This window comes from Oncorhynchus mykiss, chromosome 1 (assembly GCF_057628025.1).
Source record: "Oncorhynchus mykiss isolate SJ-2025 chromosome 1, ASM5762802v1, whole genome shotgun sequence".
In the NCBI taxonomy this organism is placed as follows: domain Eukaryota; kingdom Metazoa; phylum Chordata; class Actinopteri; order Salmoniformes; family Salmonidae; genus Oncorhynchus; species Oncorhynchus mykiss.
This window is the reverse complement of record NC_143022.1, coordinates 28,607,766-28,629,963: the sequence shown is the minus strand read 5'-3', so window position 1 is coordinate 28,629,963 and position 22,198 is coordinate 28,607,766. Positions and strand designations below refer to the sequence as shown.

The 22,198-nt window shown below is 41.0% G+C and overlaps 1 protein-coding gene across 5 annotated transcripts in view; it reads right to left on the bottom strand.

Annotated features, from left to right (window-relative positions):
- The window catches only part of LOC110520111 (CMP-N-acetylneuraminate-beta-galactosamide-alpha-2,3-sialyltransferase 2), a 38,755-nt gene extending 21,780 nt beyond the window's left edge, over window positions 1-16,975 (bottom strand). For 4 of the 5 annotated variants that reach the window (XR_016491406.1, XR_016491408.1, XM_021597170.3 and 1 more), the window contains exon 1: window positions 16,498-16,975. The gene's annotated coding sequence lies outside the window, so the exon portion shown is untranslated. Of the gene's footprint in view, window positions 1-8,075; window positions 8,288-16,497 lie in introns of all 5 variants that reach the window. The other variant, XM_090218711.1, reaches the window with a different exon arrangement.
- Window positions 16,976-22,198: the final 5,223 nt, after the last annotated feature.

The following is a 22,198-nucleotide window of genomic DNA, read 5'->3' as shown; positions in this document are numbered from 1 at the left end:
TGCATTTATATATATTTTTTTACATGTTGCGTTCATATTTTTGCTCAGTATCATTTCAATGTACATTTGTGTTCTATTGCCAGCATGACTAGCTGTTATAAAATGCGATCTTACAGTGTTAAGCTTTCAAAAGGCAAACAGGTTGTAATTTTGGTGCGCACAGAAAGGAGTCATGAGTGCGTTCAGGTGTATGTTCCGATTTTCTTCACAATAGACAAGGATAGGCTCATTCTGTTCAGAACAACCAAGTGTATGACGCCATGTCTTCTTGTAACTGAACATCAAAAACATAGTCCAATTTAGGCGCTTCTCATCATGAGTGTAAAGGGCTACATACACACTAAACACTTCCTGTTTCTTTTAGAAGTTTTTTCACACTGTATTTATATACTGGATTCTTCAAATACCTCACTCTAATATATCTACTACTGTACATTGCATTTTGTTAAACTGTTTATACACATTGCATGTTTATATACCGGATTATTGACATAGATCACTGTAATATATCTACTGCTGTACATATTCTTAGTGTTTTTTTTGTTGTTGTGTACATAAACAGATTGTACTTGGATTACTGATAGCGTTATTTGGGTTGTTAATTGGATTCATTCTGAAATGTTATTATTTTTGTACTTGCTTAACATTTTACTGTACCGTTAGGAGCAGTAAAACACTTCACTACACCCACTATAAAATCTGCTAAACTGTGTATGCGACCAATAAACATTGATTTGATGTATTGGTAGCAGTAGCAATTATCCAATGAAAAGGGAAACGGTGGTAGGCTACAAGATGGGGTGGATATCAAGGTCTGAAGCCCCCCCTCAAATAAAAAGTGTGTGTGGGAGAAATGGAATATTAGATTCAGGAAGCGTCTTTACTCCTGCAAGGGTTGAGTACACACCAAATTTCCCAGGTGAGGAGAAACTTGTTACTGACAAGATCAAAAGCCTGACTGCACAAAGCCATCACATTTCCTGTGATGCCTGTGTCTACCCGGAGACTTTCCCATCTGTTAGGAATCCAGAGCCAGTAACGGCAGTAGCAGAGCGAACATACACACCACACACACTGGAAGCACTTCTTTAAAGAAGACGGGCATATACATGCTCCTTTTTGCTTCAAAAAGGAGTTTCCCAAAGTGAGTACGGTTGGATGTCCCAGTCCAACTTCAAATCCAGATAGCTATGCATCCCGCCACGGTTTGCCTTGGCCAGCATGTTTTCTAATCGAGCCCAACATCAACATACAATATCTTCCTCTCTATATGACATACCTATCTATCTACATGGCGACCTGCCTATTTACGGCAAACTCAGTGGTCCTTGTGCACAAGGACGTTACAGTAGGTTGCTTTGGAATTGAATCATTGAGTGAAGTAACCTATTTGATGTTGTAAAGGAGGATGCTCCTTACATGAACCCACTTTGACAGCACTCTGTATGGCCTTAGAAGTGAATAATCTAGTTACAGCTGTGTCTATAGGACTTCTGCACGCAGTTTGAATTCCCTGGTTAGCGTATTAACCTAGTTAACTATAAAATGTATGAATGTTTGTTGAGCTCAATTGGATTTTACTTCAGAGTGACCTAAATATAAGTCTACATGTCTAGCCACTTAACAAAATGTTTCAAAATGTCCTCTATAGTGGATCGTAAAAATCTATAACACTAAATTAAGGTACCCTTTAAGTGGGTTTTAAATTGTTTATTATTGAGAGAGTTAAATATTAGCATTGTAAATTGTGTCATTTTGTATAAACAAGGTTTATACATGGTTACACAGTTAGTAGTCCTTTAAGACAGCTGGATGCTTTATAGGTCCTGGGAAATATTTAGGGAAGGGAAAGGGGATACCTAGTCTGTTGCATTCAACCAAAATGTATCTTCCGCATTTAGAATCGGAGAGGTGCGGGGGGCTGCATCAGATTTTTCCAGCTTGCCGGCTCGGGGATTCAAACCAGCGACCATTTGGTTACTGGAACAATGCTTTTAAAAACCGGGGTACCTGCCGCCTCGCCACTATTAACCAGCATTGCCACCGACATTATAGTCCCAAAACAGGACATTGAATTTGCGCCGAGAACTCAGCACTATATTGGTGAATGAGCACAGACTCAAACTGACTCATTGTGTCTCTTATCCAATCTATTCCAACAAACCATGGGCAGAATGACTCCTACATTATGTCGGTCACATAATCACAATTAATTTCAGTGAGAGTAGAGTTTATTAATTAGGCTGAAGCAAATGCATGTCAGGTGAAATCAACATCTAAATAATACACTGAACAAAAATATAAACTAGAGGTTGACCGATTAATCAGAATGGCCGATTAATTAGGGTCGATTTCAAGTTTTCATAACAATCGGTAATCGGCATTTTTGGACACCGATTATGGCCGATTACATTGCACTCCACAAGGAGACTGCGTGGCAGGCTGACCACCTTTTACGCAAGTGCAGCAAGAGCCAAGGTAAGTTGCTAGCTAGCATTAAATCAATCTTAACATAATCACTAGTTAACTACACAGCGTTGATGATATTGCTAGTTTATCTAGCTTATCCTACGTTGCATATAATCAATTTACCATCGAATCACAGCCTACTTCGCCAAACGGGTGTTGATTTAACAAGCGCATTCGCAAAAAAAGCACTGCCGTTGCACCAATGTGTATGTAACCATAAACATCGATGCCTTTCTTAAAATCAATACACATGTATATATTTTAAACCTGCATATTTAGTTAATATTGCCTGCTAATATTGCCTCCGTATTTCACTGAAAGAATAAACGTTTTGTTTTCGAAATGATAGTTTCCAGATTTGACCATATTAATGACCTAAGGCTCGTATTTCTGTGTGTTATATTATAATTAGGTCTATGATTTGATATAGCAGTCTGACTGAGAGGTGGTAGGCAGCAACAGGCTCGTAAGCATTCATTCAAACTGCACTTTCCTGCATTTACCAGCACCTCTTTGCTGTGCTTCAAGCACAGCGCCGTTTATGACTTCAAGCCTATCAACTCCCGAGATTAGGCTGGTAATACTAAAGTACCTATTAGAACATCCAATAGTCAAAGGTATATGAAATACAAATGGTATAGAGAGAAATAGTCCTATAATTCCTATAATAACTACAATCTAAAACTTCTTAACTGGGAATATTGAAGGAACCACCAGCTTTCATATGTTCTCATGTTCTGAGCAAGGAACTTAAACGTTAGCTTTCTTACATGGCAAATATTGCACTTTTACGTTCTTCTCCAACACTTTGTTTTTACATTATTTAAACCAAATTGAACATGTTTCATTATTTATTTGAGACTAAATAGATTTTATTGATGTATTAAGTTAAAATTAAAGTGTTCATTCAGTATTGTTGTAATTGTCATTATTGCAAATATATATATAAAAATTGTCCGATTAATCGGCATCTGCTTTTTTTGGGTCCTCCATCAATCGGTATCGGAGTTGAAAAATCCTAATCGGTCGAGCTCTAATATAAACACAACATGTAAAGTGTTAGTCCCATGTTTCATGAGCTGAAATACAAGATTCCAGAAATGTTCTAAAATCACAAAAGCTTATTTAGCTCAAATTTGGTTTACATCCCTGTTAGTGAGCATTTCTCCTTTGCACAATTTTTTATTTTATTTAACTAGGCAAGTCAGTTAAGAACAAATTCTTATTTACAATGATGGCCTAACGTGGAACATTGGGTTAACTTCCTTGTGCAGGGACAGAACAACAGAGTTTTACTTTGTCAGCTCGGGGATTCGATCCAGCAACCTTTCAGTTACTAGCCCAATGCTCTAACCACTAGGCTACCTGCAACTCCAAAATAATCCATCCACCTGACAGGTGTGGCATATCAAGAAGCTGATTAGCTGATTAAACAGCATGACCATTACACAAGGCCACTCTAAAATGTGCAGTTCTGTCACACAACACAGTTGGCATGCTGACTGCAGAAATGTCCATCAGAGCTGTTGCCAGAGAATTTAATGTTAATTTCTCTACCATAAGCCACCTCCAAGATTGTTTTAGAGAATTTGGCAGAATGTCCAGCTGGCCTCACAACCGCAGACCACGCGTAACCACGCCAGCCAAGGACCTCCACATCTGGCTTATTCACCGGCAGGATTGTCTGAATACAGTCCCCCGGACAACTGATGAAATTGTGGGTTTGCAAAACCAAAGAATTTCTGCAAAAGCTGTCAGAAACCGTCTCAGAGAAGCTCATCTGCTCGCTCGTCATGCTCACCAGAGTCTTGACCTGACTGCAGTCTGGAGTTGTAACAACAGAGGGCAAATTATCACCTTCGATGGCCACTGACCCGAAAAATACACTTCTCCAGCGTAATCGCAGACAGCGCGTATGGCGTTGTGTGGGCGAGCGGTTTGCTGATGTCAACGTTGTGAATAGAGTGCCCCATTGCGGCGGTGGGGTTATGATATGGGCAGGCATAAGATACTAACAACAAACACAATTGCATTTTACTGATTTCAATTTGAATGCACAGAGATACCTTGACGAGATCCTGAGGCCCATTGTTGTGCCATTCATCCACCGCCATCATCTCATGCATCAGCATGATAATGCACTGCCCCATGTCGCAAGGATCTGTACACAATTCCTGGAAGCTAAAAAATGTCCCAGTTCTTGCATGGCCTGTATACTCACCAGACATGTCACCCATTGAGCAAGTTTGGGATGCTCTGGATCGACGTATACGACAGTGTGTTCCAGATCCCGCCAATATCCACAAAAGTTGCACAGCCATTGAAGAGGGGTGGGACAACATTCCACAGGCCACAAAGAGCCTGATCAACTATATGCGAATGAGAAGTGTCGCGCTGCATGAGGCAAATGGTGGTCACACCAGATATTGACTGGTTTTCTGATCCACACCCCTACTTTTTTTAAAAAGGTATCTGTGACCAACAGATGCATATCTGTATTCCCAGTCATGTGATATACATAGATTAGGGTCTAATGAATTTATTTCAATTGAACTGATTTCCTTATATGAACTATAACTCAGTATAATCTTTGAAATTGTTGTGTTTATATTTTTGTTCAGTGTAAATTCATTCACACAGCTTACTGATACTATGTGTTCTTAGTGTGTGTGTTTGTATGCTAATTACAACATAAATGTTTGTTGTAAACATTATTTGAGGGAGTAAAAGACTACATGAAACGGTGTCCAAAGTAAACAGGGTATGGCAAATATAGCCAGTCTTTTAGACAATCTGGACCATTGAGCAGGATGCCTAGGTTCTGACTAGGGTTGAATATTTTCCAGGTATCTAACAAATATTAGAGAATAAATCACTTTTCTCCTGGGTAACCCGGTATTTCCCACCAAAACCGGAAGTGTTATTCAAAAGCATTTAATTAGGCTGGATTTGATTAGAGCTTTGATCGAAAATTCATGCCTGATGCAACCTGAGCCTGATGAGACATACATTTCATGAGCCTTACAATAAAGACGTTTCATGAGCCATACATTAAAGACGTTTCATGAGCCATACAATAGACATTTCATGAGCCATACATTAAAGACATTTCATGAGCCATACATTAAAGACGTTTCATGAGCCATACATTAAAGACGTTTCATGAGCCATACAATAGACATTTCATGAGCCCTACATTAAAGACATTTAATGAACCCAAGCCCAAAAAAGGCCAAATGATTTTTGCCGTTATCCAATTAATAGCTATATGATATAGGCTACTGCACATTACGCATGAGAGAAAAACATAAAAGACCATAGATGCAGCTAGCTATATGCTCTCTTGGGTAAATAAATTAAACTAGCTCCAGTAGGCTCATCTTTTTGAGTGTGAACTATATTACTGTGGACTAGAATTTGGCACATCGTTCAAACATGATAAAGCAGGGAGAGAACATGAGATTCTGGTGCAGCACATGCGGCCTACAAAGTTACAAGTATAGCGCATTTGATTTTAGAAAAATAATAGGGCCTATTTGTATAATTAGTAGGCTGAGGCATATATACCTTTCATTATATTTCCTCTGTTTTATAGCCTACCTCCTCTTTCTCGCTCTATTGTTGCTTCATCAGTTAAATTAAATCAGTTTCGTTGTCCTTCATAATTCTAATGACATCCGTGAATAATATAGGTCTAGAATTAGATTTCACTTCTCTTCATGAAGATTGAATGGTTATGGGTCTGAATAAATAACTGCTATAGCCTACTGCCATCATGCGTTTGCCCTTCTTTCAAACTACCCGTGAGTTCTAGTGGCTGCTATAGTTAATAATATTCAGCAAACAAGAGCTTGCGTTCCTCTTCGAATAGTCTATTGGTATAAGAAACACTAAAATAATTCCAGAATGTCCAGAAGCTATTCTAGTCTAACTTTTCCTGCATGTGACTCCAAGAGCTAAAGGCGTCTGTAAGGTTGGATGGGGAGCGTCGCTGCTCAGCTATTTTCAGATGTCTCCAGAGATGTTCGACCGGGTTCAAGTCTGGGCTCTGGTTGGGCCACTCAACGACATTCAGAGAATTGTCCGGAAGTCACTCCTGCATTGTCTTGGCAAGGACCCTAAGCACGCAGCCAAGACAATGCAGGAGTGGCTTCCGGACAAGTCTCTGAATGTCCCTGAGCAGCCCGATCAAAGCCCGGACTTGAACTCGATTGAACTGAAAATAGCTGTGCAGCGACTGTCCCCATCCAACCTGACAGAGCTTGAGAGGATCTGCAGAGAAGAATGGGAGAAACGTATATCTAAACAAACCCCTGTATTATAAAAGTAAGAGTAACTACAGAAACACAAAATGTAATATTGATATGGACCAATAATGCTGTTTTTTTAGGGAGGTACGACTGTATTTTACAGTAATGCTGATTATAGTTAAAGTGTGCCTGTTTCAAGAGAGGGAACTAAGCAAGAGAATGGAGACATGTTGTACTAAGAATGAAAACACAGGTCGCTCTAAACCTCGGGCCCCTTGTGAAAATTATGAGTCAGAAATTTGGAAACCAAACAGAGAAATGGACTAAATGGACAAATGGAGCATCCCCTTCAGATGGAATGCTCAGTACAGAGATACTTGGAAAAGTTAGAGAAAAGCTGGAAGAGGCAGAGAAGAGACACAAGAAAATAAAAGTTAAAGTTAATCATTTTCAAAAAGGGAAAGAGAAGCGGACGGTACGGAAGGACAGAACAGTGAAAGGATTAATGGTGAAGCAAGTATGGGCTCACGAATGGCACATCTAAGGCACTGTATCTCAGTGCAAGAGGCGACACTACAGTCCCTGGTTAGAATCCAGGCTGGCTCACATTTGGCCGTGATTGGGAGTCCCGTAGGGCGGCGCACAATTGGCCCAGCATTGTTCAGGTTTGGCCGGGGTAGGCCGTCATTGTAAATAAGAATTTGTTCTTAACTGACTTGCCTAGTTAAATAAAGGTTAAATAAAAAAATCAAGGAGACAAAGAAAAGGAAACAGAGGGAAGTGAGAGAAGGACATGAGCAAAGAGAATAGCCCATATCCAGCATTTCCAAAAATCTTACTGCAGCTGATGTTCTACAGCGGTTGAGGACGGGGAGAGGTGGAAACTCTGGACCCCTGGAAAGAAGCGGTTGGAATTTAAATGTGGTAAACAAGGACATTTTGCCAGAGACTGACAAGAAAATTAAGGCAGGGAGGAGTGGAATGGACCCCCCAGAAACATGACGGTGGGTGACCTTTTTGGAGGTTTACAATAGGATGAGGCGGGATGAAGAAGAGGAACCACCCTGCAGATGCTACACCTTACTACACCCTCAACAGATAATCCACTAACTGACATTGAAATACTAGGAGAAAAAAAATCCATTCCTAGTAGACAGTCCTGGAAAAAAAAATCAGCCTTAAAATGTATTCCCTTAAAAAGAACAATGCAAACTGTCGGCTTGTCGGGTATCACCTCTATCGAACCCCTCACATACCTCCTGGGAAAGTGGGAAATGGAGACATCGATTCCTTTATTCACCATCATGCCCAGTAAATCTACTGGGAAGAGACCTCATGTGCAAAATGAATACTCACCTCTCCTGTGACCCAGATGACGTCTCCATTCAGTCACTAACAAATACAGTTTTCCCATGTATGGAACAGTCCTACTATGCCTGGCATTTGGAAGATGCAGACATGGAATGAAAACTCAGAGAGACTGGGAGGTTCCCGGACACCTTCAGTGCACAACAGCAGTTCCCTCCATTGAAGAAGACCAAGCCTATGATACATCCTGGAACAAACTCCTGGAAAAAAAATGAGAATTGATGGAATATACTATGGTGAATCATTAACCGCAGCAGGGGTCCTCCTGACAGATGCACAGAGAGAACTGTATGAAGTGCACGGTGCTGACCCCGCTGCAGTCTATCAAAAACCAAAAACATGAAGTGGGAAGACAAAGGACCTTGGATTAAAGGTGTTATAGAAGCAACTGATTGGGTGGCATGGAAAGGAAATGGTCACCCTCAACAGCTAACTTTTTCTCACCCTATTGGGCAGCAGCAAGAGCAGGAAGCACACAACTACCCCAAAGCCACAGAAGAAGTAATGGTAGTGGCTGAAACAAATGACACGATTCCATATCTACAGGAAGTGCAAGTCAAAATACGGATCAAGGGGAAGACGGACATTGGCAAAATGAAAGGAGCAACGTCATTCATGGTTGTACCAAAAAGCACCCACAGGCCTTACAAGGCCCAGTACCCCCTGAACAAAGATGCAGAAAAGGGCATTATCCCAGTACACACAGCATTATCCCAGTACAACACCGCATTATCCCAGTGCACACCGCATTATCCCAGTACACACCGCATTATCCCAGTACACACAGCATTGGTGGAGGCTGGCGCTATTATACCATGCCCAAATTCACCTTGTAACACCCCAATCCTCCCAGTAAGAAACCACTAGGGAATTTAGATTCAGTGACCATTTTCTCCACCTGGAAGCTGTGTTTCTCAGTTTTTCATTTGGCTAATGCATTGTTCAGCATTCCACTAGCTGAGGAATCGGAAGATTGGTTCTCTTTCACATTCGTCAAAAAAATAAAGAAAAATTAAGTGGAGGACATGAAGTCGTTGTTGATCTTCTTAGCAGAAAATGGCCATAAAGTTTCACCATAGAAAATGCAGTTGTGTAGAAGTTCAGTTAAACATTTGGGTCATGATATTACTTGAGGGTCGCGCCCTCTCAAAAGACAGATTAGAATCAATAAAGGCATTGCCGAAACCCATCACAAAACAATACATGATGTATTAGGAGTAGCTCGGTACTGTATGACTAACAATTTAGGACGTGGTATTTTTATAACACCAGTGTCCCGCCAAAGGCCAGAGGGACCTTTTGAGCATTTGATGATGGACTTCATTAAATTAACTCCATATGAAGGAAACACATATTGTCTATCAATTGTTGATATGTTTTCCAAGTGGGTCGAGGTGTTCCTGTATCGAAGAGCCACAGAGTCTACTGTGGCCAAATCACACCTGCAAGATATCATTCCAAGTCTGACCTGGGTAAGAGCACTCCCGTTGGCACTGATGAGCATTAGAGGTAGGTCCCACACTGTGACTGGTCTCTCCCCACTCAAGGTACTAACTGGATGCCCCACAAACAATAGTATGCAAGGGGACATAGACATGGGTGGATTTACCACAGATGGGGACATAGACATGGGTGGATTTACCACAGATGGGGACATAAATTCCCCCCTTCAGTCTATGAGAGCAAACCGGCAGGGAGATGAAGTACAGGAGAACAACCACTAAAATGTTACATCCGATAATGTTGTCAAAGGCCATCAAATCAGATATAGAACATGTAAAGATGGTGTGTAGGGAAAGGGAATGATATTAGTGGGTAATATAGATCAGAGGGTCAAGATACTGAAAATGGAGGCGCTAAATGGAGGTAAGGTGAGATGCCATATCCCTGGCAGTAGGGCGAAAGTGAGAGGGGTGATTGGTGATTGCGGCAGTTCTGATGGAGGTGTCAATGGAGGAGTGTGAGGGAGGTGACTGGGGGGAAAGTGGATGATGCAAGGCAAATGAGCAGTAAGAAAAGAGAGGGTGGAGTAGAAAGCACTATGGCGCTGTTAGAGTTTGAAGGGAGTTTGAAGGGAATCTTCTGAGACAAGTACATCTAGGATTCTTCAGCTTTTATGTTCGGGAGTTTGTGCCAGTGCAGAGATGTTGTGCGGAGTGTGGGGGGCCACATGATTATGGCAGGTGTGGGGTGGAGGCCAAGGCAAGATACTGTAACTGCGGGGGGAACATAGTGAGGTACAGAGATATAAGATCACAAACAAGGAAACGTATGCGGAAGCAGCACGGCGAGTTCAACGGACGTAACCTGTGAGGAAATTGATGCACCAGCCTCCAATGGAAGGGGGAGATTAGGGAGTCGTACAAACTGGGGTCTTCAAGACATGTGACAATGCTCATGTGTCTATGTACACTTGCATACTATTGTTTGTACAGACGAACGTGGTACCTTCAGGCGTTTGGAAATTGCTCCCAAGGATGAACCAAACTTGTTGAGGTCTACAATTTGTTCTGAGGTCTTGGCTGATTTCTTTGGATTTTCCCATGATGTCAAGCAAAGAGGCGCTGAGTTAGGCCTTGAAGGTAGGCATTGAAATATATCCACAGGTACACCTCTATTTGACTCAAATGATGTCAATTAGCCTGTCAGAAGATTCTAAAGCCATGACATAATTTTCTGGAATTTTCCAAGCTGTTTAAAAGCACAATTGTGATACAGTGAATTATAAGTGAAATAATCTGTCTGTAAACAATTGTTGGGAAAATTACTTGTGTCATGCACAAAGTAGATGTCCTAACCGACTTGACAAAACTATAGTTTATTAACAAGAAATTTGTGGAGTGGTTGAAAAAACGAGTTTTAATGACTCCAACCTAAGTGTATGTAAACTTCTGACTTCAACTGTAGTTATAGAAGACCTTGTGAGAATAAAACCTGTCTCCCAACCACCCCAATAGAAAGCTGACTGACTGCAGCCTGGTGTATACAGGGTAATGGGTCTGTCTACCTAGGTGAAAATGTGTGCAATTGTACAATGGACTCTGAAGGAGAATCAAATTGCTCACTGACAGTTCATGATTTGCAGATGGGCAGACCCTCAAAGATTACATTGCAGAAACTTCTAGAAGCCACTCTGACAATGAAGATAATGAGTGCGAGGTGACAGCTTAGCTGTTAACTATGTTTGGATCATGGTCTGTGAACATTGCAAAATGGGCTTTATTGGGAATATTTGTCCTTGTGTGTGTGATAACACTGTTCTAAGGCTCTGTGCTCTTCACGGGTCTCAGCAACTATCATGTTCACCTCTGCCACTGCAGGGGAAACTGTTCGTTTGATTGGGCTAAAATAAATGCCATTTGCTGATGAGAATGATGAAGATAATGAGGACCATAAGTAACTCACTGAAGGTCATAAAAAGTATAACCATGTTCTCTCCCCTGCATATGATGACAGTATTGCCATATATTAAATTGTGTAATGAAGCACGTGTGTAACTGTAGTGAAGGTCTTAAGTTAAACCATTCTACTGCAATTGTTTTACAAGTCTAAGAGCTATGGAATAAGGATCAGTTACTAGTTTGATTGTACTTAAGGGTTTGAAAGGATAAAGTGTCTGGTTTTGTGTTGATTCCGCTGACTTTTATTAGAAGTATTTTAATATAACCTCCTTTGATAGTTTAAGCCATAATCTAATGCTTACCATAAAAATGTACAATAGTTATCACAGAGTGATAAAAGGAGGGAGTGTGATGGACATTTATTTGTGTGCATATAATTCTGTTTAGCACAATGCTGTTTTATAATAACCTGTCTTGGTTGGATTCATGCGAGTGACGGATTGACTGCACAAAGGAGTAAACCACGTTATCACTCATAAGCAATTTGGCAGTACGCCCAGAACATTGCTCTGGGAATTAGAACTAGTGACACAATATCTCAGTTCCAAAGTAAGAAGCCTTGTGTGGTATTAATCAGTCACACACAGGAACAAACCATGCTTATATGACTTGTTTGTGTAGAAGTACTTTGACTTTGAGTCTTTAGTGGTGATATTCCATGACACTACCAACATGGGAATTCCAGCATTTTTACCCTTTCCAATTATTTAAAAAAACATTTTCCAAACTGCACCAATTTCGGTGCAGATTCCCTCTATGCCTCCCTTTTCGCAGTCTTAAATCATTCTTCTCGCCATCGCTCTCTTTCTTTGATACTCCATGAGATTCCTTTCTGATAAGCCATTCTTAAGTACCCGTAGAGCTACTGCGTATCCCTTTCCTGCACCACCTTTGAGAACTCATCTGTCCACCATGGCACCACCCGCCATCTTCCTCCCCCCGAACACACTGGAACGGTCAATACTGCATCCGATATAATTATAGACTTTACTGCCTCAGCGCAGTCATCCACAGATCTCTTCATTGATAAATTTTGTCCCACCCGCTCACACAGGTACTTGAACATCTTCAAGTTAGCCTTCTCAAAGCAACAGCTAATGTTATTGCCTCTACTCTGCATACAAACATCCACATTGACCGTACATCGAACTTGAAAATGATCACTCCCTACCGTGGTTTCTCTTCCCATTCACACCTCCCTGCCACCACTGCAGATACCAATGTCAAGTCCAAGCATGACTCTGTCCCCCTCCCATCATTAACACATACTAATCCCCTGTTATCCATAAATCCTTCAACTATACTTCCATTGTTCTTTATATTTACTTCCCCAGATTTCATTATGGGCATTAAAATCACCACACCATATTACCTTCCTACCCCTACACATCCTATCAATCCCATCTAACTGTGCTAACATGAGACGATTGGAGGGGTTATAGGAAATAACTATAACAATGTTACCTCTATTCCTACATATTTCTATCTCCAATACACTGTATTCCACCCCCTCTTAAACAAATGTAGAACAAGCCCCACCTGACCCCTCCAATTCTATCACACCGTACCAAACTGAATCCCAGATTCACAAACTTCAGTTGAGGTTTGAGCCATGTCTCTTGTACACACACTACATCTGGTGCTACATCCATATCATATACAAACTTCTTAAACTCCTGCCCGTTAGCTATTAAGCTTCTAGTGTTCAATTGAAGGACCTAAATAGGTTGTTCCAAACCATCACCTCTTGGCCTCTTAACAAAGCCTACCATCAGTAACACACTACACCGCCAGGGACTCAAATCCTGCAGTGCCAGATGTGTTCCCCTGCTTAAGCCAGTACATGTCCAGGTCCGTCTGAAGTTTGCTAGAGAGCATTTGGATGATCCAGAAGAAGATTGGGAGAATGTCATATGGTCAGATGAAACCAAAATATAACTTTTTGGTAAAAACTCAACTCGTCGTGTTTGAAGGACAAAGAATGCTGAGTTGCATCCAAAGAACACCATACCTACTGTGAAGCATGGGGGTGGAAACATCATGCTTTGGGGTTGTTTTTCTGCAAAGGGACCAGGACGACTGATCCGTGTAAAGGAAAGAATGAATGGGGCCATGTATCGTGAGATTTTGAGTGAAAACCTCCTTCCATCAACAAGTGCATTGAAGATGAAATGTGGCTGGGTCTTTCAGCATGACAATGATCCCAAACACACCGCCCGGGCAACGAAGAAGTGGCTTCGTAAGAAGCATTTCAAGGTCCTGGAGTGGCCTAGCCAGTCTCCAGATCTCAACCCCATAGAAAATCTTTGGAGGGAGTTGAAAGTCCGTGTTGCCCAGAAACAGCCCCAAAACATCACTGCTCTAGAGGAGATCTGCATGGAGGAATGGGCCAAAATACCAGCAACAGTGTGTGAAAACCTTGTGAAGACTTACAGAAAACGTTTGACCTCTGTCATTGCCAACAAAGGGTATATAACAAAGTATTGAGATGAACTTTTGTTATTGACAAAATACTTATTTTCCACCATAATTTGAAAATAAATAAATTAAAAATCCTACAATGTGATTTTCTGGAAAAAAAATTCTCATTTTGTCTGTCATAGTTGAAGTGTACCTATGATGAAAATTACAGGCCTCTCTCATCTTTTTAAGTGGGAGAACTTGCACAATTGGTGGCTGACTAAATACTTTTTTGCCCCACTGTATATCATTGAGTTAATAAAGCTGCATACAAACATGGTATCTTTTTTGTTTTCTTGAGTAAGGCAGCTCTAAAATGCAAGCCAGCAGAAAATACGGAGTGTTGCACCGTGATTGGCTCAGTGTTCTGTCACTCATGGTGACACCACGTCACCGCCAAGTCTAAGGGTAGAGCTAGAAAATTAATGCCCCTTGGGTACTACCATAGTTACATTAGAAGTGCCCATCCAAGAAGACTCAAGGTCATTGGCCACAGATAAAATGACATGAATCACATTATATCTACAGTAGCTTTGATTGGACTCATCATGTCAACATCATACCTTCAAAATCTTAGCTAGCAGTCATCAATAATCAAGTCGACAATCTACTGGCAAATCCTTTTTAATCCTTGTCATACGAAGATAAATAATTAAGAGAAATTATAGATAAAACATTTCGGTGCTCATCGGCGATTGGACATAAACATTACACAACAAGTTGGAAATTGAAATTCAACAATGAGTGGTTTGGAAGGAATCAGTGGCTAACTGCAAGCATTGCAAAGCAACCATCAGCTTGCTATTCAGTGGAGTGGCTGTGTGGTCCCAAGTCTAAGATTAAGGGTATATTTTCCTAGTTTAAAATTATAAACATTCAACATTGGCCATGCTGTCAAAGCATGATTTGTGCCACGCTCAAAACAACTGTTATCTCGCAACTGCAAAATCTGAATTTAGTGAGTTCAAGACAACTGGGAACTCAGGAACTCAGGAAAAACGAGCTATGACTGGGAAAATACATTTTGAACTTTCAATACAACTCGGAATTGTAAATTCGGGATTCGGGTCTCTTTCTAAAGCTACGACCTGAAGATCACTGACGCCATCATGATTCAACCTTTTTCTTCCCCAAGTTCCCAGTTGTCTTGAAAGCACCATAAATACAGAGAATGCCAGACTTTGATGACAAAATTTGCCCATGAAGGACCACCAAGGTGAGTCCAAAAATGTATTGTATGTTGCCGCATAAATTATGTAATCTGCCCGGGTAGATTAGTATACTTGTAGCTAAGAAAGTACTACTAAGTGTATGTTGTGTAGTAAGCCCATGTGCCTCACCCTAATAATTTGGTCTATTTTCACCTCTTAATTTCACCTACTGTTATGACTTGGTGGTGCTCATGTAGCCTATAACCGGCTTTTGATTACAGAGCTTTCATTGTCTGCTTATATGCCCCCTTTATTTTTCCTACGGTTCTGACTTGTTGTACAGGGGCACTGTAAGAACGGTCCATGTTCTGAATTCTGTCACTATACATTTCAAATGTGCTGAACAAATGGTTATATTGATTACGTCCGTCCTAGCTCGCTCATTACTGTCTTAATCTAAACTACCGATTGCCCCTTATCCGCTTGTCGTCCCCTTATGCTATAGTTTGTACATCTCAATTGTCAGTAGAAAACACACTTTTTTAAGCAAGTCAGCCATATCGGCTATGTTTTTTTTTTAAACAGTAAATGAGGCAGAATGAACTGCTTCGCTGCCAGACAAGACTCCACTGATAGCCAGGTGTAGCAGTGGTAAGGTGTTGGGACTGCTGTTGGGACAGCTTTATGTAGGCCCTAACAGTTTGTGGGCACCGTTTGTCACCGTTATAGTGGAATGAATGTATTGTTTAGTGTTGTCTAGTGGCTTTGCTGGCATGCATCCCACTTTATTTTGTTGCCCCACCAAGATTTACATGCTAAAATCGCCTACGGTCCAGACTGAGGATAAATCCTCACATAATGTATCCCTGACCACCTCAGATCTGAACACAATCAGACGACAAAGCGACTTTGGTGCGTCTAAATCAGTATTTTCAATGCAAGCTTCGTATTCTAACAGCAGACGTTGCATGTAAGTGTCAAGTGTAGACAACAGTACTGCGCACCGATTTTACATTTAGAATCCGGTGAAAAATGTCGGTAGTTAGATGTCTACAGCGGGTGGTCCCTAAAACACAGCGCTCTGAACAATCGATCGGTAGACGAACGCTAGATCGTGTGCGAACCTTAAGAAACATGGTCCTCAAAACGTTATGTGCTAGCTGGGCTGAGAACAATATAACAAAGAGGCGATATCTCCCTCCTGTATCGGGGACCAGTGACGGTAAGGGGACCAACAAACAGGAGCAGGGGGACACAACAGATGCATTCAATAGAAATAGACTAGCCTATATACACAACATCTCGTCATTCATTCACAAATATAGGCTATTCATCCCCAACAGAGCCTAGTGTATAGTCTAATGAAAATGTAATTTAAACAATATTCTTGAGTCTTACCTTGTAAATCTTCTGATTTCGCCAGTGTATAAAACTCGAAAGCAATCCCTTTACGTGTGCTGCGTCCCCCCCCCCCCCCCCCCCCAAAAAAAAAGTATATTATGATTTAAATTATTTTATGCATCCACCTATACATCTAGCCTATGTTTTTGCCTCTGTGCACTCAGGTTGTCGGAATATAACTGCATTTCTACTTTACGCAACAATGCATCAGAGTGAGAGATGATATGTCTGTTTCAGCCTGTGCTGTGACGAATCCAGATGTGAGGCTATATTGTGATATGTAGCCTAGGCTAAATAAAACTGATTTGGAGGCGGTTTCACGGACTTAAATTCGACAGGTCGGGCAGTGTTAAAAGCGAAGAAGGACCGTGTAGCTCAGCTCAAACCGGTCATGGCTAGAAACCCCGATGGCTGTGGTATATACATAGTGGTAGCCCCGGAAAAATGAGCCCACCCTGCATTCCTCAAACGCGCTAAAAGGGCTTTGGGATTTGTAGTCCTACTGGTCATACACGCAGCGTTGCCAACTAATTTTCAGGGGAAGATGCTAGAGGCAGCTCGATTTGTTGCTAAAAGTTGCTAAATGACGTTGTGATGTCATTGCGTAATAACGTAAAACTGCGTCATTACGTAGAATACATAATAACGCTACTCAAATTGACTGGCCATCTCTGCAAAAAATATGATTTGACATTTGTTAGTTTAGATTTGTTTGTTTATTATCATATATTTGTATTTGTAAAAGTAATATAAACACAACACATTTTTATATGATCACATTTTTATTTTTAAACACAACACATTGAATTATTGAACAATTACACATTATTGCACAATAACATTTTATTTATTTTCTTTTTAACAAGTAAACCTACACATTCTGAACATGATAGTTTTAAGCAGTGTATTGGTAGTTAGTTAACATGCTACCTAAATGATCAACAATTACAAGTACAGGCTAATAACAAGGTATATATGCTATCTTATTGAACAAGCAACTTAACTCATATAATGATGTATGCGCTAAGCATCTCTCTCCAGCTCTCTCCAGGTTGTTGTGCTGCTTGGCTGGCTAGCTGCTCAATGGTTTCCTCCAGATATTACCACTGTTTTCGCACACACTGCAGTACACACTGCCATCATCAGCTGTGTATCTCCGCCAGTTCCAGAAAGTCCACTCCTTGCATACGTACTGTAGATATGATGAATCATAGATTGGCAAGGAATTCCTCTTCATCTTCACTGTCCAACTGCATTGTCACGGAGCTGGAACCAGCAGTAGAGAACGGAGTGGCCTTAACTTCTTTGGGATAGAGGGTGGTATTTTGACGTCCGGATGAAAAGCGTGCCCAAAGTAAACTCCCTGCTACTCAGGCCCAGAAACTAGGATATGCATATAATTGGTAGATTTGGACAGAATTTGTAATGTAACTGGGGCCGTTGAGTGCCAACAGAAGAAGATCTTCAAAGGTAAGGCATATATTATATCACTATTTCTGACTTCCGTGTCGCAACTCCCTGGTTGAAAAATATTTTTTTTGCATTTGTGTGCTGGGCGCTGTCCTCAGATAATCGTATGGTTTGCTTTCACCGTAAAGCCTTTTTAAAATCTGGCACGGCAGCTGGATTAACAACAAGTTAAGCTTCATCTTGAAGTATTGCACTTGTGGTTTCATGAAAGTTAAATATTTATAGTAATTTAATTCGAATTTCGCGCTCGCAATTTCACCGGATGTTGGCCAGATGGGACGCTAGCGTCCCAATGATCCGCAAAAGTTTTAAAGCTGTATGCTTCTATGGTGCCAAACTGATGCAGAACTTTACTGGGTAGTTTATGCTGTTAACAGGTATCACCAGCCACTTCAGTCCATACCGCACCAGGAGTATGGAGTTGAGAGAGTGCAGTGACATTCTATTTCTTAACTTTGACTTGACCACATTCATTTGGCTGAACAGCCGTTCAACCTCCGCATTTGAGTGTGGCAAGGAGAGGACAGCGAGTGCAGCTTTGCACAGTTCTTCAAATGGATTTCACCCGGAAGAGTCCGTGTAGTTATTGACTGTATTTTCAGTTGAGTCCCACCTAAACAGATGGATGTTTCTCCATTGGGAAACAATTGTATCAATTGTTTGGGGCTGGTATCCCAGTAGCTCAGCTACTTTAATCATTTCAGTGGTGCCCTTATTGTGCTTTAGCGTTTCCTTAACACTGAACAAGGCCATGTTTCGCAAGACTTCTAGGTTGTCTGGGAGCCTTGCTTGCAGCTCCTTGCTTAAAACAACAATGTAGTTGATGCACTGTCTCCGAATGACCTTTTTGTCCTCTGGCGCAAGACTGAGTTGGTACACCGTGCTCTCGAAAAGGTACCGAAGGTATGGTGATGGACTGAGATGTCCATCAATGGCATCCTTCAGGACACCCATTTTTGCCATTGGGTTGACTACTCTGCTGCAAATTGATGTTAAGAGGTGTACCAGATTGTCCAAAAGCTTGACAGGATCTGTTTGCTCTGCCTCAGATGACTTCACTGCAACTTGTACGTCAGACAGGATTGATTTCAAGAATGTCAGGTAGACATAGTTGGTCTTGTCCATGTACATGGCGTGGAGCACATCCGCCATGTAGCAACGCTCAAAGGCCTTGGTCAACTCAAAGTGGAGTTTCAGTTCTTCCCACTGGCTCAATATACAAGTTACCGCAGGCTCAATCGATAGCCAACGTGTGGCACACACTTTGGTGATCTTCAGGGGTTTCTGGCCACAATTAATGGTGGCATACACTGCTTTGTACGCCTCGCACCGTTTTGGGGAAATGGAAAACCAGTTGTAGGTTTCCCTGATTAAGTACTTAACACTCCCAGGGATGGTTTCTTTGGATGCTGCGACAGACAGTCAATTGTAAAGACTGGCACACACAGTGGATGAGTACCAAATTGGGCAATGCACATTCTTCCTTTAAAATCATGTGCACCCCGTTGTGCACCCCAATCATCAAGGACGCATTATCAGTGCCTGAAGATTCTCTTTTTTAAGGTTACACTTCTCAAGAAACTCAACTACCGCCATTGCTATTGATCTGGCATCGCCCCCCTCCAATTCACATCAGTGGACTCATCCAAAAGGAGACTGAACTTCTCATCCCCCACATCTGATGTTACCCTTTTGAGAAAATAAGGAGGCAGTACTCCCCTAATCATTTCTGTGCACTTGGTGCGGTGCATTTGGAAGTTTGTTGCTGCCACAGAATCTGAAAAGGCAGCTTTGCAAGCCATACCTAAATGGTTGCATGCTAGCAGCGAACAATGCTCTGCAGTGGCCATTGCCATAGTAGCTTCGGCGCTTTTCCAGTCATCCACTTTCTTAATCAACTGTGGTAATGTAGACTGAGTTGTGGGGTTGTACGGTTTTGATTTATTTATATGCTTTGCTGTAGCACAATGTTTTTTGATGTCATACATTTTTGCAAGCATGTCTGATCTGCAGTTCGCACAGTATGCCCGACAATCATCCCCAATTACTGGCTTCAGCCACCCTTTAAATTCAGGTACAGACTCCCACTCTTTTCTGTACTTCTGGCTGTACAATTTTGATTGAGAGATGTTGATTGATGTTTTAAGTTCTGTTGAAGCAGTCAGCCAACAATGATTTTTTATTTGCTGAAATTACTGCTGGCCTGCTGCTGCCTGTGCAAGAGCTGAGCTTTTGCTGCTGACGTCACTCACAATGCACTTTTGCTGCCAGAACGTGTGTTGTGACTGAGTATGTGACAGAGAAAATCGTTTTTGTGTCATTTAGAGGGAACATGAGTGCATTTTAGCGTTTGAGTCACTTTTCATAAGTTGCTAAAAGTTCCAATATATATTTTTAAAAGTAGCTAAATTTGTTGCTAGATGCAGTTTGAAAAAAAAGTTGCCAGGGTACTCTGAAAAGTTGCTAAATCTAGCAACAAAATTGCATACACGTTCTTTTCAACGCCACAGCTGTGCGAATTCGGCAAATCCATGGTAAGTGGTGTGCTTCAAGGGAACTGTAGTTTCATCATGTTCATCAAGACGCAGGCACTGTCCTGAAAATACAGGCATGAGCAAATACCAGATTAATGATGATGATGATTAAATACATTACTAGTAAAACGTTTGGAGACACCTACTCATTCATGGGGTTTTCTTTATTTTTACTATTTTCTACATTGTAGAATAAATAGTGAAGACATCAAAACTATGAAATAACACATATTGAATCATGTAGTAACCAAAATAGTGTTTAACAAATCAATATTTTATTTTATTTGAGGTTCTTCAAAGTTGCCACCCTTTCTTTGCCTTGATGACAGTTTTGCAAACTATTGGCATCAACCAGCTTCATGAAGTAGTCACCTGGAATGCATTTCAATTAACATGTGTGCCTTGTTAAAAGTAAATTTGTGGTTTACAGAAGATAGCCCTATTTGGTAAAAGACCAAGTCCATATAATGGCAAGAACAGCTCAAATAAGCAAAGATAAATGATAGTCCATCATTACTTTATGACATGAAGGTCGGTCAATATGGAACATTTCAAGAACTTTGAAAATGTCTTCAAGTGCTATTATGAAACTGGCTCTCATGAGGACCGCCACAGGAAAGGAAGACCCCGAGTTACCGCTGCTTCAGAGTGTAAGTTCATTAGTTACCAGCCTTAGAAATTCCAGCCCAAACAAATGCTTCACAGAGTTCAAGTAACACACATCTCAACATCAACTGTTCAGAGGAGACCGTGTGAATCAGTCCTTAGTGGTTGAATTGCTGCAAAGAAACCACTAAAAGATACCAATAATTAAAGACTTGCTTGGGCCAAGAAACACGAGCAATGGACTATAGGACCGAGTTTGGGGAACCCTGCTATAGGCGGCTCTTCATTATGTACATTTAACTTTTACCAAATAATGTATATGCTGCTACACATATTCTATCTATATTCTAATCTTTACATTTACATTTCGTTTTTGTGAGCTAGTGATTTATTCTAACACGTTGTGGAGTTTCGAGGGGGACATATTTTCCCGAGTCTGCACTAATTACCTGCATCATAGTTCCTGTATTTGTCTGCATATTTCATCCCACTGAGCCACCTCAGCTTCTAAGCAAAGCATATGCATTGTCGCCACCTAGTGGAATTGTGTGTCAACTGTTAAATGTGTTGCTGTTGGCCGCTTTTTCATTATTTTTTTTGTTAATTTAAACAATTGATAGCATAAATTCAATAGACATGAACTCCATGTTACGTCCTTATAATTGTGTCGCTATGTTTCAGGCACGTTGTGGACCGAATTTGTTTAATGACGTCGCAGATCATGAAGGACCCACGATCGACAGCAAGCGTTTTACCCGTAAAAGTATCATTACATTCACAATGTGAATTAAATTTGTCATCAAGTTGATATTAGCTTCATCCCAGATGCTACACCGTAAATCATTTGCATACAGTATCCCCACAATACAATATTGAAAATAAAATATCAATAGAAAAATGTTTACGTGTTTCTCAATTTTAAAGATGACCAGTTTTGGATAGACGACTGGCTGAATGAAAGCCTTGCACCGCAGCTGTTTTTTTAGGCTAGTATGCAAGCTAAGTATTGCAAAGTTGCTTTGTCTATTTCGTAAAGTGTTTTTGTAATGGTAGGCTCCTGTTATTCTTGTGTTTTCCTTGGTAAAGTC